Consider the following 10000-nt stretch of genomic DNA (forward strand, 5'->3'; position numbering starts at 1 on the left):
ATTCGTGTCCTACCCGGTTCTCTGATCCGACTTGGTATCATCTGCAAACTTACTGACATCACTACTAATTCCTGTGTCTATTTTATATGAAGAGAATAAAGTCAGCTAGAGAGAGAGAGAGAGAGAGAGAGAGAGAGAGAGAGAGAGAGAGAGAGAGAGAGAGAGAGAGAGAGAGAGAGAGAGAGAGAGAACGAGTAAAATTCATACAGAGTGACAATCTACCAGGTATAACCACTCACCATGTTGAAGAGATGGGGTTGGTTTGCACCGTGCGAGGCCAGGTGAGGTCTGTGGGAGTGTGATGCCCCTCCTTCAGAAGACTCCTCTTTTATACGCTTCAAGGAGTGAGAGAGAGAGAGAGAGAGAGAGAGAAGGGGGGAGGAGGGGGAGATTTGAACGTGTTATTGGTGTGATGTGTGTGTGTGTGTGTGTGTGTGTGGGTGTGCTTCTCTTCCTCCCATTTCCCCTTCTTCCTCCTCTCCTCCTCCTCCTCCTCCTCCTCCTCTTCCTCCCTCTTCTAATTGCTAAAAAAATTATATTCAACTTAAAAAAAATATAATTCCAGATCTTTGTTTTAATTTTATCATGTCTAGTTTTTGTTGTTGTTGTTGTTGTTGCTTTTGTTGTTGTTTTTGTTGTTGTTTTTGTTGTTTTTGTTGTTGTTGTTGTTGTTGTTGTTGTTTTTGTTGTTGTTGTTGATGTTGTTGTTGTTTGTTAGTTAGTTTGTTTGTTTGTTTGAGTCTTGTGCAATGAATGTGACCGCCAGGATTTGAAGGCGTGTGTGTGTGTGTGTGTGTGTGTGTGTGTGTGTGTGTGTGTGTGTGTTTCTCTTTCATTATAATTTTTCTTCTTTTTCTTCTTCATTTTCTTTTTTTCTTTTCTTTATTTTCTTCTTTTCTTTATTTTCTTCTTTGTCTTCCTTTTCTTCTTCCTTTTTCTTTCTTCCTTCTTCTTCTTCCCTTAATTTTGTTCCCTTCTTCTTTTTCTTCTTTGTCTTCTTTCCTTTTCTCCTTTTTCTTCTTCCTTTTCTTCCTTGCCTTCTTTCCTTTTCTTCCTTGTTTTCTTCCTTCGTTAAATGTTAAAAGAAGAAAAAAAAAGAGGTATTTTAAAATCATTCGTTCCTTGAAAACATCGATTTCTAGAAGATTCAAATTTTATCTTTTTTTATATTTTCTCTTTTTATTTTTTTCATTTTTTTCATTCTTCTTGTTTGTTTTTCATTGTTGTTGTTGTCCTTGTTTTGTTACTACTGTTGTTTTCTCTCTTCTATATTTTGATATCGAGAAGGTTCCATTTTCTCTTTCTTTCCTTTTCATTTCTTTATTTTTTTTTATTGTTATTACGTGAAACTTTGTGGTTACGTCCAGGGAGTTGATTTTAAGTGTTATTTCATCATTGTTTGTTTGGCTAGGTGAGGTGAGGCTAGGTTAGGTTAGGTCAGGTCAGGTCAGGTTATTGGGCAATCTATCTTATCCCTATGTAAAATGAGAAACAACAAGTGGTGCCCTATATATTTTTTTTTCTTTTTTACGTTGCTGTCAGTGGCTGTGGTAGCCTTTCTCGGTGGGTCCTGGTGGTCGGCCCCTTTCCGTTGTAGCGCGGGCAGCTGTTTATAGTGGCGCCTTCTCGCTTGCCTCACGCTGCCCCCCCGAGTTCATCTTTGATCCTCTTTAGAGAGAATCAGTTGTACCATATCCTTAATGACCTAACATGACTCTAACCTAACTTAACCTAACAAAACAAAACGACTTCACCTAACTTGACTTAGCTTGACCTAACATGACCCTAACATAACTTAACCTAACAAAACCAAACAACTCCACTAAACTTGACTTAGCTTGACCTAACATGACCCTAACCTAACTTAACCTAACAAAACCAAACAACTTCACCTAACTTGACCTAGCTTGACCTGATGTGACCCAAGTTAAACGTCTTTGGCTCGGTCGTGTCAAACTATCACCAGGGTCACGAAACAGTTCACGACAATCCCAAGAACTTCCACGAGAGACCATTTCCCCTAGTCCCCAGGGAAGAGGGACGGGTTATTCATGGGTGATTTTCCCGCTCAAAGTGTAGAAGTCCTGTAAAACAATCACCAGGGTCACAAAACAGTCCACGACAATCCCGAGAACTTCCACGAGAGACCATTTCCCCTAGTCCCCAGGGAAGAGTGACGGGGTATTCATGGGTGATTTTTCCCGCTCAAAGTGTAGAAGTCCTGTAAAACTATCACCAGGGTCACGAAACAGTCCACGATAATCCCAAGAGCTTCCACGAGAGACCATTTCCCCTAGTCCCCAGGGAAGAGTGACGGGGTATTCATGGGTGATTTTCCCGCTCAAAGTGTAGAAGTCCTGTAAAACTATCACCAGGGTCACGAAACAGTCCACGGCATGCTATTGGCATTTAAATTTATGTCTGACCGAAAAAAGATCTACCATTCGAAAGCCAAAGGATAGGATGTTGCCATAGACCATATAACTCGATTTCGTATTTTTTGAGAATTATTTTCATATTTTCACGGCAGACTCTTCCCTTGACCGTGTAGCAGCGACGGGCCAAATTTGTGGCTTTACCGTGTAGCAGCGACGGGCCAAATTTGTGGCTTTACCGTGTAGCAGTGACGGGCCAAATTGTGGCTTTACCGTGTAGCAGCGACGGGCCAAATTTGTGGCTTTACCGTGTAGCAGCGACGGGCCAAATTTTTGCCATGATATAAACCCCCCAAAATAGATGATGCATAAACTGATCACAAATGCGTTGATATATATTATGAAATGGTTTGTGTGAGTGATGATTTTTTCTCATTTTTTCTCGCTTAGAGGGATCTTTAAGAAACGATCCCCGCAGCTTCCACCGCCGGGCTAACACTATCCATGGTCCATTTTCTCCCATTACGACTTATCCCAATCCCACAGAGAAGAGTGACCGGGTGTTCAAGCGTCGAGAATGTGGTCTTAAGCTGCGTGAAGTGAAGAAATGTTGACGAAAACAGAATATAAAAAGGTTGGTCGTCAGTTGATTACTTACGGTGGAAAGCTTATAAGCAACACCTGATCATCTTAATAGCTCAGGTGTGTAATTATATCGTGAGGCAGGTAAGGGAAGGAGAGAGAGAGAGAGAGAGAGAGAGAGAGAGAGAGAGAGAGAGAGAGAGAGAGAGAGAGAGAGAGAGAGAGAGAGAGAGAGAGAGAGAGAGAGAGAGAGAGAGAGAGAGAGAGAGAGAGAGAGAGAGAGAGAGAGAGAGAGAGAGAGAGAGAGAGATCATCCCACCATATCACGAAACCAAAAAAAAAAAAAAAAAAAAATATTCCAATCAAAATCAAACAGGAAAGAAAAAGATTCGGAAAAGATTTATCGAGTCGTTTATTTTTTTTTAGGATTTTCATCACCACCACCACCACCACCTCCTCCTCCTCCTCCTCTTCTTCCTCCTCTTTTTTTATCTCCTCCTCCTCCTCCTTCCAATATCCATGAATTTCTCCTCCTCCTCCTCCTCTTCTTGATCTCCAGTTGTTCTCCTCCTCCTCCTTCTCCTCCTCCTAAAATCTTCAATTATCCTCCTTCTCCTCCTCTTACTAATCTCCAAATCATCTCCTTTTCATAATCTCCAGTTCTTCTTCCCTAGTTGATGTCCTCCTCCTCCTCCTCCTCCTCCTTCTTCTTCTTCTTCTCTAGTTGGTGTTCTCCTCCTCCTCCTCCTCCTTCTTCTCCTTCTTCATATCCGTTCAACTTATTTTCCATAGCCATACTCCAGACTGACAGGGAAGCCATGAGGTCCGATCACTTCCAGAGAATAGCCATAGCCGTAGTGGCCCCGGGGGGTGTAGGTGGGGCCCTGGAGGTAGCTGCTAGCCCTTCCCCCGTAGTACTGAGGGACGGCCTGCACTCCGGCGAACAGGGCAGCCACCAGGGCAAAGAGGAAACCCAGTTGGAATTTCTGTGGATGGGAAGAAGAGAGGGGTGAGGTTAGAGTGGGTTGGGTGAGGGTAGGCGAGGGATTGGTTAGGTTAGGTTAGGTTAGGTTAGGATAGGTATATCAGGTTAGAAAAATTGATACAAGGTTAGATTTGGTTAGGTTGGGTTAGGTAAGGTATATGAGGTTAGAGTGGGTTGGGTGAGGGTAGGCGAGGGATAAGTTAGGTTAGGTTAGGTTAGGTTAGGATAGGTATATCAGGTTAGAAAAATTGATACAAGGTTAGATTTGGTTAGGTTGGGTTAGGTAAGATATGTGAGGTTAGAGTGGGTTGGGTGAGGGTAGGCGAGGGATTGGTTAGGTTAGGTTAGGTTAGGTTAGGTTAGGTATATTAGGTTAGAAAAATTGATACAAGGTTAGAATTGGTTAGGTTAAGTTAGGTATATGAGGTTAGAGTGGGTTGGGTGAGGGTAGGCGAGGGATTGGTTAGGTTAGGTTAGGTTAGGTTAGGTTAGGTATATTAGGTTAGAAAAATTGATACAAGGTTGGAATAGACTAGGTTAAGTTTATTAGGTTAGAAAAAGTTATACAAGGTCAGGTTAGGTAAGGTATATTAGGTTAGGAAAAGTAATACAAGGTTAGATTAGGTTAGGTTAGGTTAGGTTAGGTAAAGTGTATTAGGTTAGTAAAATTGATACAAGGTTAGAATAGGGTAGGTTAGGTTAGGTTAGGTAAGGTGAGGTAAGGTCAGCTTAGGAAAAGATTAGGTCAGGTTAGGCTATAATAGGTTTGGTTAGGGAGGGTTGGGTTAGGTAAGGTCAGCTTAGGGAAAGATTAGGTCAGGTCAGGCTACAATAGGTTAGGTTAGTGAGGGTTGGGTCAGGTTAGAATAGGTTAGAATAGTGAGGGTTGGGTCAGGTTAGAATAGGTTAGGTTAGTGAGGGTTGGGTCAGGCTACAATAGGTTAGGATAGTGAGGGTTGGGTCAGGTTAGAATAGGTTAGGTTAGTGAGGGTTGGGTCAGGTTAGAATAGGTTAGGTTAGGTTACAAAAGAACATAAGAACGTAAGGAGTCTGCAAGAGGTGGTAGGTCTATACAAGGCGGCTCCTGTGAACCAATTCTTGCCTGTGTCTTTGTTGAATCTAAATTGATCTAAGTTAACATTGCTACGTGTCCTACAGAACCCTATTAGCATTCCCCTTATTAAAGCCCTTCACCCATTTATAAACCTCGATCAAGTCTCCGCGCAACCTTCGCCTTCCTAGAGAATGGAGGTTTAAATGCTTAAGTCTATCGTCAAGTTTCTCAACCCGTGAATCAAGATTGAAAAAGATGGGGACGGGGTATCGAAAACAAGAACTTCTGTAAATTGGACAGGGTAGAAGTTAGGTTAATCCCACCGCTACCACCATTTTAAGAACATAAGAACATAAGAACATAGGAGTTTGCAAGAGGCTGACAGGCCTGTACGAGGCAGCTCCTCTGAACCTAAGCTCCCGTGTAGCTCCCGTGTATCTAACCCCACCTAATATCGCTGTCCATGAATTTATCTAATCTATTTTTGAATGTGACAATTGTATTGACACTCACCACATGACTGCTAAGCCTATTCCACTCATCCACCACCCTGTTTGTAAACCAATTTTTGCCCATGTCCCTGTTGAATCTGAATTTATCCAGTTTAAACCCATTACTTTGTGTCCTACCCGGTTCTCTGATCCGACTCAATTACTCTACCGATCTTGGTATCATCTGCAAACTTACTGACATCACTACTAATTCCTGTATCTAATTTATATGAAGAGAATAAAGTCAGCGAGAGAGAGAGAGAGAGAGAGAGAGAGAGAGAGAGAGAGAGAGAGTGTGTACGAGTCGAATTCATACAGAGTGACAATCTACCAGGTATAACCACTCACCATGTTGAAGAGATGGGGTTGGTTTGCACCGTGCGAGGCCAGGTGAGGTCTGTGGGAGTGTGATGCCCCTCCTTCAGAAGACTCCCCTTTTATACGCTTCAAGGAGAGAGAGAGAGAGAGAGAGAGAGAGAGAGAGAGAGAGAGAGAGAGAGAGAGAGAGAGAGAGAGAGAGAGAGAGAGAGAAGGGGGGAGGAGGGGGAGATTTGAACGTGTTATTGGTGTGATGTGTGTGTGTGTGTGTGTGCGTGTGTGCGTGTGTGTGTGTGTGTGGGTGGGTGGGTGTGCTTCTCTTCCTCCCATTCCCCTTCTTCCTCCTCTCCTCCTCCTCCTCCTCCTCCTCCTCCTCCTCCTCTTCCTCCCTCTTCTAATTGCTAAAAAAAATTATATTAAACTTAAAAAAAATATAATTCCAGATCTTTGTTTTAATTTTATCATGTCTAGTTTTTGTTGTTGTTGTTGTTGTTGTTGTTGTTGTTTTGTTGTTGTTGTTGTTGTTTTTGTTGTTGTTTTTGTTGTTGTTGATGTTGTTGTTGTTGTTGTTTGTTAGTTAGTTTGTTTGTTTGTTTGAGTCTTATGCAATGAATGTGACCGCCAGGATTTGAAGGCGTGTGTGTGTGCGTGTGTGTATGTGTGTGTGTGTGTGTGTGTGTGTGTGTGTGTGTGTGTGTGTGTGTGTGTTTCTCTTTCATCATAATTTTTCTTCTTTTTCTTCTTCATTTTCTTTTCTTCTTTTCTTTATTTTCTTCTTTTCTTTATTTTCTTCTTTGTCTTCCTTTTCTTCTTCCTTTTTCTTTCTTCCTTCTTCTTCTTCCCTTAATTTTGTTCCCTTCTTCTTTTTCTTCTTTGTCTTCTTTCCTTTTCTCCTTTTTCTTCTTCCTTTTCTTCCTTGCCTTCTTTCCTTTTCTTCCTTGTTTTCTTCCTTCGTTAAATGTTAAAAGAAGAAAAAAAAAAGAGGTATTTTAAAATCATTCGTTCCTTGAAAACATTGATTTCTAGAAGATTCAAATTTTATCTTTTTTTTATATTTTCTCTTTTTTATTTTTTTCATTTTTTTCATTCTTCTTGTTTGTTTTTCATTGTTGTTATTGTCCTTGTTTTGTTACTACTGCTGTTTTCTCTCTTCTATATTTTGATATCGAGAAGGTTCCATTTTCTCTTTCATTCCTTTTCATTTCTTTATTTTTTTATTGTTATTACGTGAAACTGTCTTGTGGTTACGTCCAGGGAGTTGATTTTAAGTGTTATTTCATCATTGTTTGTTTGGCTAGGTGAGGTGAGGCTAGGTTAGGTTAGGTTAGGTCAGGTCAGGTTATTGGGCAATCTATCTTATCCCTATGCAAAATGAGAAACAACAAGTGGTGCCCTATATATATATTTTTTTTTTTATTTACGTTGCTGTCAATGGCTGTGGTAGGCTTTCTCGGTGGGTCCTGGTGGTCGGCCCCTTTCCGTTGTAGCGCGGGCAGCTGTTTATAGTGGCGCCTTCTCGCTTGCCTCACGCTGCCCCCCCCGAGTTCATCTTTGATCCTCTTTAGAGAGAATCAATTGTATCATATCCTTAATGACCTAACCTGACCCTAACCTAACTTAACCTAACATGACCTTAACCTAACTTAACCTAACATGACCCTAACCTAACTTAACCTAACAAAACCAAACGACTTTACCTAACTTGACCTAGCTTGACCTAACATGACCCTAACCTAACTTAACCTAACAAAACCAAACAACTCCACCAAACTTGACTTAGCTTGACCTAACATGACCCTAACCTAACTTAACCTAACAAAACCAAACAACTTCACCTAACTTGACCTAGCTTGACCTGATGTGACCCAAGTTAAACGTCTTTGGCTCGATCGTGTCAAACTATCACCAGGGTCACGAAACAGTCCACGATAATCCCAAGAGCTTCCACGAGAGACCATTTCCCCTAGTCCCCAGGGAAGAGTGACGGGGTATTCATGGGTGATTTTCCCGCTCAAAGTGTAGAAGTCCTGTAAAACTATCACCAGGGTCACAAAACAGTTCACGACAATCCCAAGAACTTCCACGAGAGACCATTTCCCCTAGTCCCCAGGGAAGAGTGACGGGGTATTCATGGGTGATTTTCCCGCTCAAAGTGTAGAAGTCCTGTAAAACTATCACCAGGGTCACGAAACAGTCCACGGCATTCCTAGCAACTTCCACGAGAGACCATTTCCCCTAGTCCCCAGGGTAGAGTGACGGGGTATTCATGGGTGATTTTCCCGCTCAAAGTGTAGAAGTCCTGTAAAACTATCACCAGGGTCACGAAACAGTCCACGACAATCCCAAGAACTTCCACGAGAGACCATTTCCCCTAGTCCCCAGGGAAGAGTGACCGGGTTTTGATGGGTGATTTTCCCGCTCAAAGTGTAGAAGTCCTGTAAAACTATCACCAGGGTCACAAAACAGTCCACGACAATCCCAAGAACTTCCACGAGAGATCATTTCCCCTAGTCCCCAGGGAAGAGTGACGGGGTATTCATGGGTGATTTTCCCGCTCAAAGTGTAGAAGTCCTGTAAAACTATCACCAGGGTCACGAAACAGTCCACGACATTCCCAAGAACTTCCACGAGAGATCATTTCCCCTAGTCCCCAGGGAAGAGTGACGGGGTATTCATGGGTGATTTTTCCCGCTCAAAGTGTAGAAGTCCTGTAAAACTATCACCAGGGTCACGAAACAGTCCACGGCATGCTATTGGCATTTAAATTTATGTCTGACCGAAAAAAGATCTACCATTCGAAAGCCAAAGGATAAGATGTTGCCATAGACCATATAACTCGATTTCGTATTTTTTGAGAATTATTTTCATATTTTCACGGCAGACTCTTCCTTTGACCGTGTAGCAGCGACGGACCAAATTTGTGGCTTTACCGTGTAGCAGCGACGGGCCAAATTTGTGCCATGATATAAACCCCCCAAAATAGATGATGCATAAACTGATCACAAATGCGTTGATATATATTATGAAATGGTTTGTGTGAGTGATGATTTTTCTCATTTTTTCACGCTTAGAGGGACCTTTAAGAAACATGATCCCCGCAGCTTCCACCGCCGGGTTAGCACTATCCATGGTCCATTTTCTCCCATTACGACTTATCCCAATCCCACAGAGAAGAGTGACCGGGTATTCAAGCGTCGAGAATGTGGTCTTAAGCTGCGTGAAGTGAAGAAATGTTGACGAAAACAGAATATAAAAAAAAACTGGTCGTCAATTGATTACTTACGGTTGAAAGCTACATGTAAGCAACACCTGATCATCTTAATAGCTCAGGTGTGTAATTATATCGTGAGGCAGGTAAGGGAGAGAGAGAGAGAGAGAGAGAGAGAGAGAGAGAGAGAGAGAGAGAGAGAGAGAGAGAGAGAGAGAGAGAGAGAGAGAGAGAGAGAGAGAGAGAGAGAGAGAGAGAGATCATCCCACCATATCACGAAACCAAAAAAAAAAAGAAAAAAAAAAATTCCAACAAAATCAAACAGGAAAGAAAAAGATTCGGAAAAGATTTATCGAGTCGTTTATTTTTTTTTAGGATTTTCATCACCTCCACCACCACCACCTCCTCCTCCTCCTCCTCCTCCTCTTCCTCCTCTTTTTTTATCTCCTCCTCCTCCTCCTTCCAATATCCATGAATTTCTCCTCCTCCTCCTCCTCCTCCTCTTCTTGATCTCCAGTTGTTCTCCTCCTCCTCCTTCTCCTCCTCCTAAAATCTTCAATTATCCTCCTTCTCCTCCTCTTACTAATCTCCAAATCATCTCCTTTTCATAATCTCCAGTTCTTCTTTTCTAGTTGATGTCCTCCTCCTCCTCCTCCTCCTCCTTCTTCTTCTTCTTCTTCTCTAGTTGGTGTTCTCCTCCTCCTCCTCCTTCTTCTTCTTCTTCATATCCGTTCAACTTATTTTCCATAGCCATACTCCAGACTGACAGGGAAGCCATGAGGTCCGATCACTTCCAGAGAATAGCCATAGCCGTAGTGGCCCCGGGGGGTGTAGGTGGGGCCCTGGAGGTAGCTGCTAGCCCTTCCCCCGTAGTACTGAGGGACGGCCTGCACTCCGGCGAACAGGGCAGCCACCAGGGCAAAGAGGAAACCCAGTTGGAATTTCTGTGGATGGGAAGAAGAGAGGGGTGAGGTTAGAGTGGGTTGG

The 10000-nt window shown here is 42.5% G+C and overlaps 2 long non-coding RNA genes across 3 annotated transcripts in view; one reads left to right on the forward strand and one right to left on the reverse strand.

Moving 5' to 3' along the window:
* The first annotated feature begins 3833 nt into the window (after positions 1 to 3833).
* The window catches only part of LOC126992718 (uncharacterized), a 6648-nt gene continuing 481 nt past the window's right edge, over positions 3834 to 10000 (forward strand). The window contains exons 1-3 of one of the 2 annotated variants that reach the window (XR_007746916.1): positions 3834 to 3971; positions 4106 to 4275; positions 4410 to 4757. This is a non-coding gene — a long non-coding RNA (uncharacterized LOC126992718). Of the gene's footprint in view, positions 3972 to 4105; positions 4276 to 4409; positions 5776 to 10000 lie in introns of those variants that run through there. The other variant, XR_007746915.1, reaches the window with a different exon arrangement.
* Positions 9723 to 10000, reverse strand: part of LOC126992717 (uncharacterized) — a 1970-nt gene continuing 1692 nt past the window's right edge. Inside the window, exon 2 of the long non-coding RNA XR_007746914.1 lies at positions 9723 to 9957. This is a non-coding gene — a long non-coding RNA (uncharacterized LOC126992717). The remainder of the gene's footprint in view (positions 9958 to 10000) is intronic.

Source organism: Eriocheir sinensis, unplaced genomic scaffold, assembly GCF_024679095.1.
Source record: "Eriocheir sinensis breed Jianghai 21 unplaced genomic scaffold, ASM2467909v1 Scaffold50, whole genome shotgun sequence".
Classification (NCBI taxonomy): Eukaryota; Metazoa; Arthropoda; class Malacostraca; order Decapoda; family Varunidae; genus Eriocheir; species Eriocheir sinensis.